At 40.1% G+C, this 14,922-nt stretch overlaps 1 protein-coding gene across 2 annotated transcripts in view; it reads left to right on the plus strand.

Annotated features, from left to right (window-relative positions):
- The first annotated feature begins 534 nt into the window (after nucleotides 1-534).
- The window catches only part of LOC145994794 (EF-hand calcium-binding domain-containing protein 4B-like), a 109,688-nt gene continuing 95,300 nt past the window's right edge, over nucleotides 535-14,922 (plus strand). The window contains exon 1 of one of the 2 annotated variants that reach the window (XM_083131084.1): nucleotides 535-683. The gene's annotated coding sequence lies outside the window, so the exon portion shown is untranslated. Of the gene's footprint in view, nucleotides 684-6,378; nucleotides 6,819-14,922 lie in introns of those variants that run through there. The other variant, XM_083131083.1, reaches the window with a different exon arrangement.

The raw sequence follows: 14,922 nt of genomic DNA on the forward strand, positions 1-14,922 counted from the left end.
TACTCTCGTGCAGTCAGTCCAGTTTTATGTTATGCTTTGAACTTTTTGAACTTGTAATTAAAATATCTGACCTTGCTTGTGTTGTGAAACTTTCTTGACTAAACCTTTTATCTACATTGTAGAACATACAAACAATAATTATATTGTGCAGACAATCATGTTAAACGTAAGCAAAATCTAGGACAGAAGAAACGTCACAACAGGTCCCTGTTGTCAAACAGTGTAGAACTTGAAACTGTATCTTTTACGTCGCCGCACAATTACGATTATGTACTATTCATTAATATCGTAGTAATTTGCGTCATGTTTCTAAGAAGAGAGTAACGACAGATGAAAGAAAAAACTGTAAGAAAAAACACTAACGCACCTTAAAGGTTGAAATAGTTGGCAGAAGGTGACGCAAGTCTGAACAATAACTAAGCAGGCAAACAATGGAACATTTCGATATGCTACATAAAACTCTGATCGCGCGAATCAAGTGGCTTTAATACCAATGAAAAAGCCAGCAGGTACTGCGTCTCAGTGGATTGTTAAAAAATCGAAATGCGATAGATTGTGGCATACTGAGTTCCAGCGCTCGTAGACATTTATTTGGTTTTTAAACGTCTGTGTGACGAATTGTATAACCTTTGGTTTGTTGTGTCTTTGGTTGCTTTTCTGCGTACTGGAATAAATATCAGTTGGTAAGTTGTTTGCTCTTTTTTCTTACTTTTTGTAGTGATGTAATGTTGTTGCTTCTTTCAATGATGGTATTAACTTTCCTGTATTGTATTTGTATTATTTAGCGTCTCTTTTCTGTCACTTTTGGCTAGTCGTGACGATGAAGATGAGTCAAGATGTTTTTGAGACAAAGAATATCAATGAAATCCGGAAACTTAAGTGTCGTTATTCCTTTTTCACTTCAATTCTTTTCATTTTTGTAATCTTCAAACAAGCTGTTATGTTCGTTTTTGTTTCTATTATTTTGTACAATCAGGATACAATTGCCTTTGTTAATGACTTGTTGAAGGCACGCTGAAATTACTACGATTTACACGCAATCTAGAAAAACAAAGTTGCACCATGTATTATTATCTCTTGGTTCTTTACCATTGTCTGGGATTAGTGGCGGCGATTTGGTGCCAAAACTGGGGGAGGGGGATCTGCAAGGACAGTTTACTTTCTCTTGATAGACAAGGCTCGGGGCAACTGCACCACACACCCTCCTTAATCGCCGCAACTTTGTGGGATTATAAACTATAAGCATTTTAAAGTGTTTTAATAATATCATAACAGCTGTTAACTCCTGACTGCATAGACATAACTTGGCGGAAGTATGGGGGACATTTGCCCCCCCCCAAAAAAAAAAATTCAGGATTTATGAAATTTTCAAGTTAAATGTACTTTTGTCAACCTGGGATCCGAGGAGCAAAGTAATAAAGAGTCATATTTCTGATTTCGCAAATAATCCTTTGAGCTAGTATTATGGGATGGAAAACCTTTCGATTTTGATCCCCCAAAGTTAAGCCCCAAGTTCGATTTTTACCCTCTCCCCCTAAAGTTGGGCGCCAAGTTATGCCCATGCCTGACTGCATTTTACCTCCTCCTGCACGTTCAAAATTTCTGTTCAACACTATATATGTGCAGTCCCAAAATTATCTCTGTGCCAGAAGTTAACTTTAAGGGCAAGCAAATTATTCTATGAATTTGCAGAGAAGAATATAACGCCTGAGAGAGAGAGAGAGAGAGAGAGTGAGAGTGTAGTGATAACTTCATTACTTTCTAGTTTTACTTTTGAGTATATAAATCAAGGGCGCCGACTTTCCAAAATTTCTGTGGGTGCATATCAATGGCGGTTAGATCTGTAATTATCAAGTATTGTATACTTTAAACAACTTATATGCATAATGATTGCAAGAGGCAATGATATTATCAACACGTTACTAAAAGAAAATACCACGTTCATACAAATTAAAATGAAAAATTCTTCATAAATGCAAATAATTTTAATTGTATTGCAGAAAGGACTATGCAAGGATTTTGTTGTGAACAGAAACTACAAAATGACTAACTTTATGTACCAAATAATAATAATAATAAACATGACATGTTAACTTTCAATATAAAACACATTCCTTCTTACGTCATTTGCACTTATGAATTTGTTTTCAATTTTGGTAATGTCAATATTTTTAGTCATTTCTTTATGAACATGCAAAATTGCCAAATCATTCAATCTTTTTTGGGTCATTGTTGACGCAAAAAAGTTTTCAATCGTCTAAGTGCTGAAAATGACCGCTCAGAGGTACAAGAAGTAACAGGTATAGTTAAAACCACCCGTACAAACTTCACAAATTCTGTGAGCATTTCACGCATGGGACCACTGTTTTCTATACTTCAAATATTTGTAATGTCTGACAAGTTGGCCACTTTTTCTTTGTTCGTTCTGCACACATCTAGAAACATGTCCCTGTGCAATGTTAGCTTGTCTTTATCAAAGTCTGGCCCATAGAACTGCAGAATTCGATGAGCACCAATGCGACCGATAGCAAAAGCTTCAAGTTGTGAAATAAGTTCCAAAACCTTTGCTTGAAATCTACGATTTAGCGAATCCACAGCCACATCAATTATTTCAAAAAATATTTGTCTGTATATTTCCTCCGGCGTTTGATACGTATGAGTATTACTACCTTCGTCGTAGCGTTTTGACATCTTCCTTTTTCTAGGCAAAACTGGTTCATCAATGTCAAATTCCTCCGCTTTCCTCATGGTTTCATTCCACAACACAAAAAATATATGCCTTTGTGAAGTTAAACTTGCAGACAAAGTTTCTACGAAAGTTTTGATTTCTCGGTATGACAATGATTTCTTCTGAAAAGAAGAATGAAGTTGTTCAATCCTGCCGAAAACTGAAACAAACACATTTGAAACAATTATGTTTTAGAGGTTAGAAATTCGAACTTCCATCTCAATGTTTAAATTGCTTATTCTTTTTTTGATAATGGCAAGTGAGAAATATTTATTTTATTTTGTATTTATCAAACTAAAAATCTTGTGGGTGCGGCGCACCCACAAGATTATTTATGTGGGTGCTCGAGCCCCGGAGCACCCACGTAGTCGGCGCGCATGATATAAATAATTGATTCGCCTCGTAAGTTTTGCGTCAAACAAAAGATAAAGAGAATTTAAACAGACAACCTCGACTCGACAGATAACAAAAGTGCTTGATTATTTATTTCTGCAATCTTATCGCGATGAAGAGTATATAGACAGTGACATTAGTGCAACACCAGCAAGACTTGCCTCGCTCATTGATTTACACAAGTAAATTCTTAGTTTGATTTTGCCTACCTTCTTTGTTTTGTGGTTAGAGTAGAGCGTTGTGGAGACAGATGTCATGGGTTTATGTCACTGATAATACAGGGATATTTCTACCTTTGTCTCCTATCCTTTCATCGGGTCACATTCATTTTCATTATTGTAACTAACCTACATAGGCGCCGACTCCATGGGGCTTTGGGGGCTCGAGCCCCCCCCCCCCCCACCAATGTTAACGATGTGGGGTCAGAGCCCCCAAATAATTTTGCTTAAGAGGATCTAATGTATTATTTTGCTTCTCTTGTAAACTTTACTCTGAATTGTGCCACATGAACTTAACTTTACATACACATTTGAAATGTTCTAGACCATCAACTTTGGGGGAGCTGAGACCGCTAAACCATCAACTTTGGGGGGGCTATGACCGGAGACAGCAAAACATATGACTTATTACTATATACTAAGTATATAATTATTATTTACTATGATACATATATTAATCAGAGACATAATGAATTTAGCCAACGACTTGTTAAAGACTGTTTTGGAATCCCCTAAAAGAATGCAAATATTTAGGAATATTATTGATGTGAATGAGAAGGCTGGCCATACTGGACTGCGACCACTTTGCCCTCGTCGGTGGACTTTGAGTCTCCAGTATGCAACAGATCTTAAGGAACTATGAAAACGTTCTCAATTTTTTGAGAAATTTTCCGAAGAAGGTTCTACGTCAAAATGTGCTGGATACCTGGAGACAATGCTTCACTTCAAGAAATTTTTCTTTCTCTCCCTCTACTGCCATGTGATGGGTCCAATAGAAGAGGTAAACTGTAAGATTCAGTCTCCACGCATTGGTGCTACAGAAGTGGAATCAAAACTAAAGTACTTGACTGACATCTTTCAGGAAAAGCGAATGGGTTTTGAGCAGTTCTGGCAGAAATGCACAGAGGGCAAACCCAGCCTCGTTGATGAGCCAGAATTGCCCCGGCAACATCGCATCCCTAAGAGACTTGAGAGTTCTACACTCCAAATTAGTATTATAAATTAGTATTATAAATCAATATACACTGACGTGTGTGACACAGCAAAATCATGTGTTAAACAAGGACATGAATCTACAACAGGACTACAAAAAGTAACAGCCGTAGAGAAAGAATGCATCTCAGCTGTGAACAGTTGCACAACAAACTTTCAGCAAACGCGAGAATTCTTTCGCCAAGATTTGGATGCAGATAGGCTCTCCTTACACATGTCCATGCTTGGTGATATCGCCAAACAAATGAAAGTGGTTCTAACTACCATGCGTGACATAAGGAAGTTTCTTTTGGAAGACAGCACCCTCCAGGAGCTTCTGCCTGAAGTTACCAAATTCATGATAGTCCTCCGCACTGCTCTTCGCCGACTAAAGACATATTTGAGATCTACAATGGGGCAGAAGAGACTAAGCAGCTTAGCGGTACTCCATAGAAAGAGGGGAAAAAAACCTCCTCTCTTTTCTATCTCTTCCTCTTTTTCTTTCTCTTCATACATCAAACTGTGCTTCATAATTTGGACCTGAGACCGCTCGTTAATGAGTTCATAAAAAATAACCCACTGCGTAGAGCAACTTTTGCTTTATTTTTAAATCATGTTCATATGTTTATGTTGTGTATGCCACTTTATATCTTAGTGTACATGCTATTTTTTATTATTGCAAAATTAAATTTAAAAAGTAAAATATTGTAGCAAGAACAAAAAAGCAAAACTATTTTCCTGCGATTTGTGTTAGCATTTATGTAAATAATTAAATAAAACTGTTAAATATTGTAAATATTCGTTATTTTATGGGTACGTCAACACTAAGGTTATTTGCACTCGTCATATGTCTGTTGCGGACATTAAAACTCGCCCTCGCCGGGACTCGAATCCGACACCTCCGGATCAAAGCGAGTTCAGGCGACCACCCAACACGCTCGGCTACCGAGGCTGGCATAAAACTGTTAGGTTGGCCTCGTAATGTAAATAGGCCTACATACTTTTCAATAAAAATGTTAATTATCTAAAAAACAAATGAACAGACACAAAATACATAAAGAGACTTTGAAACATTTTCTAAACGTTTTTCATGTTACATTTCATTTGCATGAGGAATATAATAGCTGCTTAAAAACTGCTATACGAAGACGTAATTTCTATTTTTAAAAAGGGGAGGGAGTGAGTCATTTATTTCAGTGTTCAGAGCCTCCCCCCCCCCACCAATGATTTTGACAAGTCGGCGCCCCTGCTAACCTATAAATGAAGAAAAGTTCTGAGAATGTCTATTTTATGGCAAAATACCGTATAATTACTTCCCGGATTAGGTCCAATTCATATCCACAAGATATCCAAATGAAATAAAAATGTCCAGATGACGCCCCGTTCAAGTGAACAACATATCCCATGAATGGACGAAGATATCCAAGGGACATCCACTGGATATCTGTTGGTTATCCAGAACGTCTGGCACGAATATACATTAGATATCTCTCGGATATTTGTGTGCCAGGTATATTGTTGGAGGCTTATTAAACCATCTGTCACTATTGCAGTTCCCTTTTCACCCTTTTCCGCTTCTTGTAATTTGCAAAGATGGCGACTTTTCTGTAAAAATAAATCGAGCCTCGGTAGCGTGATAGTTTTTGAAAGAACAGTACTCACGCCTATAATTCAACTATAGCTATATCGTACTGATTGTTATCTCAGCTTTCAGATTGAGTGATATCGTAAAATATGGCACAAATCCATTAACCAGTACTATATAAAGGCGTCCATTATACGTACATGTAAAGAAGGGATATAAACAAAAAACGATCTGGCGATTACGCACGCTGAACCTATTGGCTGACATTGAGGCTGACACCAAGAAAACCGTGACCAATTCAAACGTACGAGAAAACAATTGAAACACGCGAAGAAAGTCGTTTATGCCTTGTGTGACGCAAAAGCCACACGGTAACCTCAAAATGCGCATCCATCATTAAGAGCTCGATAACAAACCTTATTCCTTTTTTCCCAAGGTGGATGATAAATCTGGCAACATTGCTTCCCAGGCGCAGAAAACAAATGTGGCCAGTGCATACACGTTCATTCCGAGCTTAGTGTTCTTTGCCTTACGTGCAAGATAACTTTGTGCATCGACTTGACGTTTTAAGGTGTTGGGAAAGTCTGCTGTAGGTTAGTTTCATCTAACAACAGTGCAAAACAAACATTGAGAATCAGCTGACGTGTGCGAGAGCATGTGTTCGTGCACATGTTTGACATAGTACGAAAAAAACCTGTTAATCGAGGTGGCAAAGTATCAGTACGTGTGAAATGCTTGTGCGAGGTGATAATCAGGTGTGACGCGAGTTATTTCCTTTACCCCTCCCCCTCGTCAACCGCTTTTGGTTTGGAAGTACGTGAAAGTAAGAACCTACGAGGGACAAGGACGTTCAAGACCTGATAGACCACAAACAGGCGTGTAAATTGCTGTCGGACTAGCTCTCAACTTCTTTAACGGACCGGTAAGTTTTTATATACTCTTGTGGGTCGTGAAGCTATCGCCTTAAGATACGACATAATTTAGACAACTATTAGACTTTCTGTGTCACTTTAGCCGTAAGATAATTGATAATGCAATTATCCACAGCATTCGTTAGTCTTATCATTATTGTATTAGGGGAGGACTCAATTTCCATTCACAAAATTTCGCCTTTTGTATAGCTTGATTTATTGTAAAACTGGTGCAAGAATAATTACGAATTCATTACCAAGGCAAGTGTGAGCATACAACGTTTATTCTCGAGGTTATTCGTAGTACAAATCTCTAGTTTGGAACACTCACATGAGATGGCAGTTCAGTCGATTAAATATAATTACTTAATATACAGTAATGAGTTTAAATGAAACGAAATTGACAATTGTAAATGTTTTCACATTAAATTACATCACATAACTAAAAGGAAAATATTAGTTTTGTACAGTGTGTGGGACATGACCTATGCCTATTGGTGAACTAACAGGGATATAAACATGCATATCTTCCACTAAATCTGCCTAGCCTGTGTGTTGTGTTAACAGCTCTTTTTTTAAAAAAAAATTGAACTTGAATGAAACACGGGACTTTCTTTACATTAACAATACAAGTAACTCTCAAATATGTTTGATTTCAATTATTATTAGTTTGGAAAATAATGCAAATAAATAAAAATAGTCGAAGACCAGTATTTTATTTCAAAGGGAAACCACAAGATGCACTGTAAGAGTCTAGTAGGCTATATTTCCTGCAATCTAAAAATGACCTTGTTGTGCTTACAGATAGTGATAAGTTACCGTTATCAGCAGAGCCGGCCCTGGGGAGGAGCATTTCGGGGAATCACCCCCCCCCCCGCGCCAGATAAAATGTTTTGTGTGCGGTTTATTAGAAGTTTATAGGACTATTTTGATTTTTCTTGACGTCATTGATTTTTGGACATACTTAAAAATATCCAAAATTAATTAAATATTCTTAAAGTACTACATAAAAATTGTGTTCAAATATTTCAATCAAAAATAATTAATATGTAGGACTATTCATGTATGAAATCATGGAGTGACAATATTATTTTACATGAAGCTATGTAAATTGTAAATTCACTACAGTGTTGAAATTAAATGGAAAAGTAAAAAAAAGAGAATTACGAGAGAGAAGTTATGGGATATGATTAAAAATATGGCAGATATTGAACATACCCTATATTGTAAATAAATGTAATGAACGTTGCACCAGTGAGTGTCACACGGGGAAATGAAAAGAAACACTAATTTAGAAACTTTTATAAGCTTACCATAATTCTGGGTTTAATACGAATACGAAATATATTAGTTGTTTATTAATTGGAATTATGTTTAATTTGTGATCATGTAAGACACTCCTACAGTACTTCAGGCTAAGGAACAAAAATTTTCTGTTTTTTTTTTTCCAGACCTCTAAAAATGTGTGGTTATAAGCCCCGTCGCCCAACTAGGGCCGATCCTAGTTATATCAACCCTCCTTTATCCAGTTAAATAAAACAAATTACAGTAAAAAGAAGGAATGAATCGTGCAGAGGCGCAACCACGAATTTTTGTCTGCAGGGGGGGCAAGTACCAAGATTAACGTACTGATAATAATAATAATAATTATTATTATTATTATTTTAAATAATAATGCTAATAATAATAATGTTAATAATAGTAATGTTATTATTATATTTTTATTATTTATTTGCTTTATTTTACTTCGCTTATTGTGCCACCTTTGGCAAATTTGGGGATGAGTGATGATATGACGAAACAACATCCATACCCAAGCCGGGATTCGAACATCATTATTATTATTATTAGTAGTAGTAGTATTACCAAAGACGTTTTTACCCTCGTGAATTATGTAAAGGGGGGTAGACGTTGGTGCTAAAGCATTTGTGTTCGAACAAACGATTTGAATTTTTTTTCAACACGTTCAATTTCACATTAATAATGGATAAGAAACACACAAACTATTTTTGAGAGACAGAAAATGCTTGATAAATGCATTCCAAATATAATTCTTTTTTACATTAACATGTAGTATTTGCGTATGCAACAATGGGAAACACTGTTGACGGCCACCGTGGCTGAGTGCTCTGAGCATCACGCTAACAAGCCAGAGACCCCAGGTTTGAACCATGATCAGGCATGAATGTGTCATGATTCGGGAAAGGATTTTAAGGTGCAAATTACGGTCGGGAAAGGAAAAAAAATGTTTCTGAAAATGTTTTCAAGAAGGTGCTGATAAAATGACTTTATTCCATACTGTCTTCATCATCATCATTCTTACTGGTGTAAGTAACGTCCCGTGTAACTTGGCTTTTCTTTTGAAGGGTGGTGCTACACTCAGAGAAATAAATGCATCATATCGATTGATGCACCAGAATGCATCGATTGATGCACTAAAGTGTGTTTTGTAGCTTCTTCAAAGAATCAGATTCACATTTCATGCATTTTGGTGCATTTTTGTATGTCGTGAAAGAAACACCAAAGTGCAACATTTGATTCAAGTGAGGTTTTTTTTTTCAGTCGAGATGTACTTTAATGCATCAGTTGATGTTCCTTGATGCACCTTCCTGCATCTTCTTGGATGATGCACTTAAACGTTTCGTCTGAGCTACATGAAGTGGAAAATTTTGTTGCTTTCGTCTTTGGGATATGCTTATTCCTGCTGCAACTGCAACAGCTGAGTTTCTAGGGTAGGGAAGAGGTTTTTGCTCCTGTTTACTTGGCTGGAGCTTGAAGTTTTGAGGTGTTGTCCTCGAAAGGGTTTAATTTGCCTCCTTAGAGCCTGAGCGTACCGCCAGTTCGTTGGGGGTGGGGGTTGTCTCCCTCGGCTGGTATGAAGGAAGTGAAGGATTTGGTTCTTCCAAAGAAAGTACAAGGAAATTTCAAGAAAGGTATATGAATTTACATATTCCTAATTTATTTTGATTTTGCAATTCGGCGTATTTTGATGGGGGATTAATTAGCGCCCGCCTTCTGTATACATATAATGCGCGCGGACCGCATAGAGAACGGTGGTTCTGCCGAATAGGTTACGTTGAAATTTGTGTTTTCTCTCGCGGGTTTTGCTACATTATCTTAAGAACTATTGGGTCTGCAATGATTATATTGTACTATTTTATAGCTCTCGTTCCGCTCTACAAAATGAGACTATAGGATTTTATATAGCTGCTCAAAAAGAGTGAATTTTTTTTCTGTCCAATATTTTTTAACAAAACATGAAAAAGGAGTAGGAAAAATGTGCTGAAACAAAAAAGAGGGGGTAAAAAGTGGATAAAAAAGGTAATATAACGAAAAGATGCAACAAAGTGTGTTCACTTTACTTAATACATATCTCAAACGATCGTTATGAAAGCAGCTATATTTTTGCAAAGGTGCTGCCTGCACCTTAAAATCCGTTCCCCAGCCATCATACTTGTCCCATCAGGAATTTAATATATTAGCCTTGTCCTGACCGTCACGTTCACTTGGGTGTCCGGTAACTTTTGGCTACATAGTGTACATAACATGGGATTAATTCCTAAAGAAAGGAAATTGAGTAAGTAGTACAGTGTCCCCGGTTCCACGCCCGAAAATGAGGCTCGGTGAGGCTCGCAGTGTTGCCAACCCCTTACTCGAAAAAATCACCAAGGTTTTTATCTCGGTCTAACCTAATTTAAAGCAAAAAGCTGGCAATACTGCGAATCTCACCGAGCCTCATTTTCTTGCAGTGTTGCCAGCTCGAGCGAGGCGTAGCCTTTTACGGTGTATGTTAACGGTTTGCTCTCGTAAGGCATGAGCCTTATTTTCTCGCAGTGTTGCCAGCTCACCCCAAGAATATTTCACCATGTGATATTTTACAAGCGAAGCTAACCTACAAATGGGAGTTGGCAACACTGGCAACATCAATTGCGGTTTAGTGTTGCTAACTCACCTCAAGAATATTTTACCATGTGATATTTTACAGGCGAAGCTAACCTACAGAGTAGAGCAGTGTCCCCGGTTCCACGCCCGAAAATGGCGCTCGGTGGCGCTCGCAGTGTTGCTAACTCCTCACTTGAAAAAATCACCAAGGTTTTTGTTTTTGGGTCTAACCTAACCTCAAACAAGGAGTTGGCAACGCTTGAGGCTTTCTCGCAGTGTTGCCAACTCACCCCAAGAATATTTCACCATGTGATATTTTACAAGCGAAGCTAACCTACAAATGGGAGTTGGCAACACTGATTAGTGGAGGTAGCCGGGTTCACCAGCATCAATTGGCGATCAGTGTTGCCAACTCACCTCAAGAATATTTCACCATGTGATATTTTACAGGCGAAGCTAACCTACGAATAAGAGTTAGCAATACTGATTAGTGTAATCAGCTTAGTTGAGCGCCATCAATTGGCGATCAGTGTTGCCAACTCACCCCAAGAATATTTCACCATATGATATTTTACAAGCAAAGATAACCTACGAATGGGAGTTGGCAACACTGACTAGTGGAGGTGCACGGGTTGAGTGCCATCAATTGCGGTTCAGTGTTGCCAACTCACCCCAAGAATATTTCACCACATGTTATTTTACAGGCGAAGCTAACCTACAAATGGGAGTTGGCAACTCTGGCAACATCAATTGCGGTTCAGTGTTGCCAACTCACCTCAAGAATATTTCACCATGTGATATTTTACAGGCGAAGCTAACCTACAAATAGAAGTTGACAACACTGGTAACATCAATTGCGGTTCAATGTTGCCAACTTACCTGAAGAATATTTCATCATGTGATATTTTACAGGCGAAGCTAACCTACGAATGGGCAACACTGACTAATAGAAGTGGCCGGGGTTGCGTCCGAATCAGCAGCAGATGTCACCTAGAGCGCTGTTCCATCCGGGACTCAGCCAATCTCTGTTGTCCGAATTTGCGGTAGACGTGGAGTCGGAGGGAAGAGCAGAGAGGCGCGACAGATGCACGCTTGAACTCGCTGTGACGCTGCGCTTGGCAGCCATATTCTAACTTTCACTTTGTACAGACAACATTTACTGATTAGAGGATGTAAAACTCAGTTATATTTTAATATTTTATCGATAATACTGAATGCAGAAAACGTAAATGATGAAATAGCGTGTTATATTTTTTAATGTGAGTAGTTAGGTGGAAATTATTGTCATGTTTGTTTGCGCCCCAGAGCGCGGTGGGTGAAGTTCGGGCTGACACCTGGCGGGAAAAGTGACAGCCGTACTACAAGGGGACATGCAGATTCGGACGACTTGGACGCGACTTCGAGTGCACGCGAGAGCAACGGGAGAGAACGGGATGGAGCGCTTGCCAATCCGGACACGGCTTTTGTAAACCTCTCTCGGGAACGATGTGCCACACACGCGCGCGCGCGCCTATCGGTAGATTACGTTTCGCGTATTTATTCGTTGTGCTGGCACAGCGTGATGAGTAAATAATGCATTTTCTCATTTTTGAAGTACGAATGCACTTTATCGTAATCTTCCAAGTCCCGGGGACACTAATGTTTGTATATCGTGACTTTTGTAAACCTCTCTCGGGAACGATGTGCCACACACACACACGTGCACGCGCTGGCGCCTCTTATTATTTCTGTATTATGGCGCAAACACATCTAGAAAAACTACAATTTTGCTCCCTCTCCTCTCTGCGTGTGCTATCAACAATACGTAAGCCTTGGGACGACGAAAATTACACAACGGTGAGCCTCGTCAATACACCTACCCCGCAACATCTGGAGCGTGCAAATACATAAATAGCGGGTCGCTTGGGTGTATACAATTTGTTTTATTTATATTTTGTTTCAAAGCAAGCGAGATAACCGGAGCATGCAGGCACACAACAGCGAGCTGGGATGGAAGATCATCAGCATATCCGGAGCGTGCAGGTACATAATAGCGAGCTGCTTGGGCGTTAGCGTGGCTTCGCCGGATGCAATACACACGATGCTTAGATTACAACAGGTTGTTAACATTAGCTTTGGGGAAGAATATTCTAGAGAAGATTGTCTCAGAACATTTTCATAGTTTCACACTTCTATTAAATTGGTAGAAAAAATATATTAGTGGGCAATAAAATCTGAAGAAGATTTGTGTCTAGCAAAAATAAGCTAAATAGAATTACACATGCATACAATATTTATTTTTTTCTATCTACAATCATATTTTTCTTATATATTTTTTCAATTTTTTTATAGGGTTGATTAAAGCACATATTTGAAGAAGACAACGCTCTACCACCAACCGATCACATATAAATAAACATACCCAAAAAAAATGCGCTCCATGAAAAGTTGCCCTGTGTGCAAAACAGCCATATCAAGCAAAAATTTTGCAAGACATTGTCGCACCTGCGTGCCAAGCAAGCATTTGGTTGCCACCGAACTGTGTTCCGGATGCAATAAATACATTACAATTGCGTATGTCAAGAAGCATAAGCTTACTTGTCTAAGCAAAAGTACATCTGGGGCTCAACCGTCGACCAGCTCAACCAAGAGGAAGGCAGAAGCAGCCTCCATCAATGCACCACCCGCCAAACGCGTCAAGCCTGCGATAAAAGCAGACCAGTCTGCTTTCCAGCGTTCGTTAGAGGACTTTCCTTTTATTTCGGAGGGCTCATGCGACGTGCGTAGCTTTTTGGAGAACGTGCAAGCGCAAATTATTTCCGTCCTCGGCGATGCGCTTGCAACGCACTCCACTAAATTCTACGCATCGCTACGTTGCTGGTACAAGAAGCCTTCTGATGAAATTTACAGCTTCTGCCACAACACCAAGGCGAAGACGTTGCATCTGGCGGATGTCGAAAACCTAGAGGTAATCTACAACAAGTTTGTCGAGGAGCTGCTGGCAAAGCAAGAGGGGCATGAAGCCAAGGGCTCGGGGGGTTCGCTGTGTGGGGAGCCTCACGAACTGCGCGTCAAACTTTCAAAGTTTGTGCCTCTCTCCGCCTCCAGCTACGTCCTCTTACCAGAAGCAATTGCGAAAAAGAATGCCGTCCTGAACATTCAGAACAGAGACGCCAAGTGCTTTCTCTGGTCGGTGCTTGCGGCGTTGCACCCTGTCGACTGGAAAAACCATCCACACCGAGTTAACCACTACCTACCCTACGAGCCAGAGCTGGAAGATGCCATTGCTGGGATCAACTTCCCGGTGGAGGTCTCGGATATTCGCAAGTTCGAGGCCCGTACACACAACCCTCGGTTGGCCATCAACATTTATGGCCTCACCGAAAACAAAAAATGTGGTTTTCCCTATCCGGGTGAGCAACGTAGACGACGATAGTGCGCAGGAAATTCATCTTCTGCTTATCAAGGACGAGACCCACCACCATTACACCCTCATTCGCTCGCTCTCTCGGCTTGTTTCAAGCCAGCTGAGCAAAGACGAACACCACATAGAAGTTTGTCCCAGGTGCTTGTCTATATTTCGTAATCGAGAACGGCAGGATTACCAGCGCATCAGAGGTCGCAACATCGCTGCCGAGAAGCTCGCTCGCCACAAGCTCTACTGCAAAGCCAACGAACCTGGGTTGGCAGACTTGCCCAAACCTGGTGCCGTGGAGTGTTTCCACATGCACGGTGCCATGGTAGAGCACCCCGCTATCATCATCGCGGATTTCGAAGCCTTCCTCAAACCCCTGTCCACTTGCGATCCCGATCCCGAAGTTTCCTCCACCACCCCTTACCAACTCCACGAGGCATCCAGTTTCGCATACGTTGTGGTGCGACGAGATCAACACATCGCGCCCGAGCCCTACGTGTACCGTGGTCCCGACGCAGCCAAACACTTCCTCGAGAGGATGGTTGTGGAAGCCAACGAGATAGGGAAGGTGCTGTTGACCCCCAAGTCTATGCTCCCACTGTCCCCCGATGATCAACGTAGACACGACGAGGCCATCACTTGCCCTGTCTGCGTCGAGGAGTACATCGCCAACAACCGTAAAGTCCATCACCACGATCACTTTAGCGGTAGGTACGTTGGTCCTTGGTGCAACAGATGTAACCTTAAGGCCCAGGACCCGCGCTTCATCCCTGTGTTTTTTCACAACGGCTCGGGGTACGATTTTCACCACCTGATCAAGCATCTTGGGTACGACGACA

The sequence above is a fragment of the Lepisma saccharinum genome, chromosome 11, assembly GCF_977018435.1.
Source record: "Lepisma saccharinum chromosome 11, izLepSacc3.1, whole genome shotgun sequence".
NCBI classification, from domain to species: Eukaryota; Metazoa; Arthropoda; class Insecta; order Zygentoma; family Lepismatidae; genus Lepisma; species Lepisma saccharinum.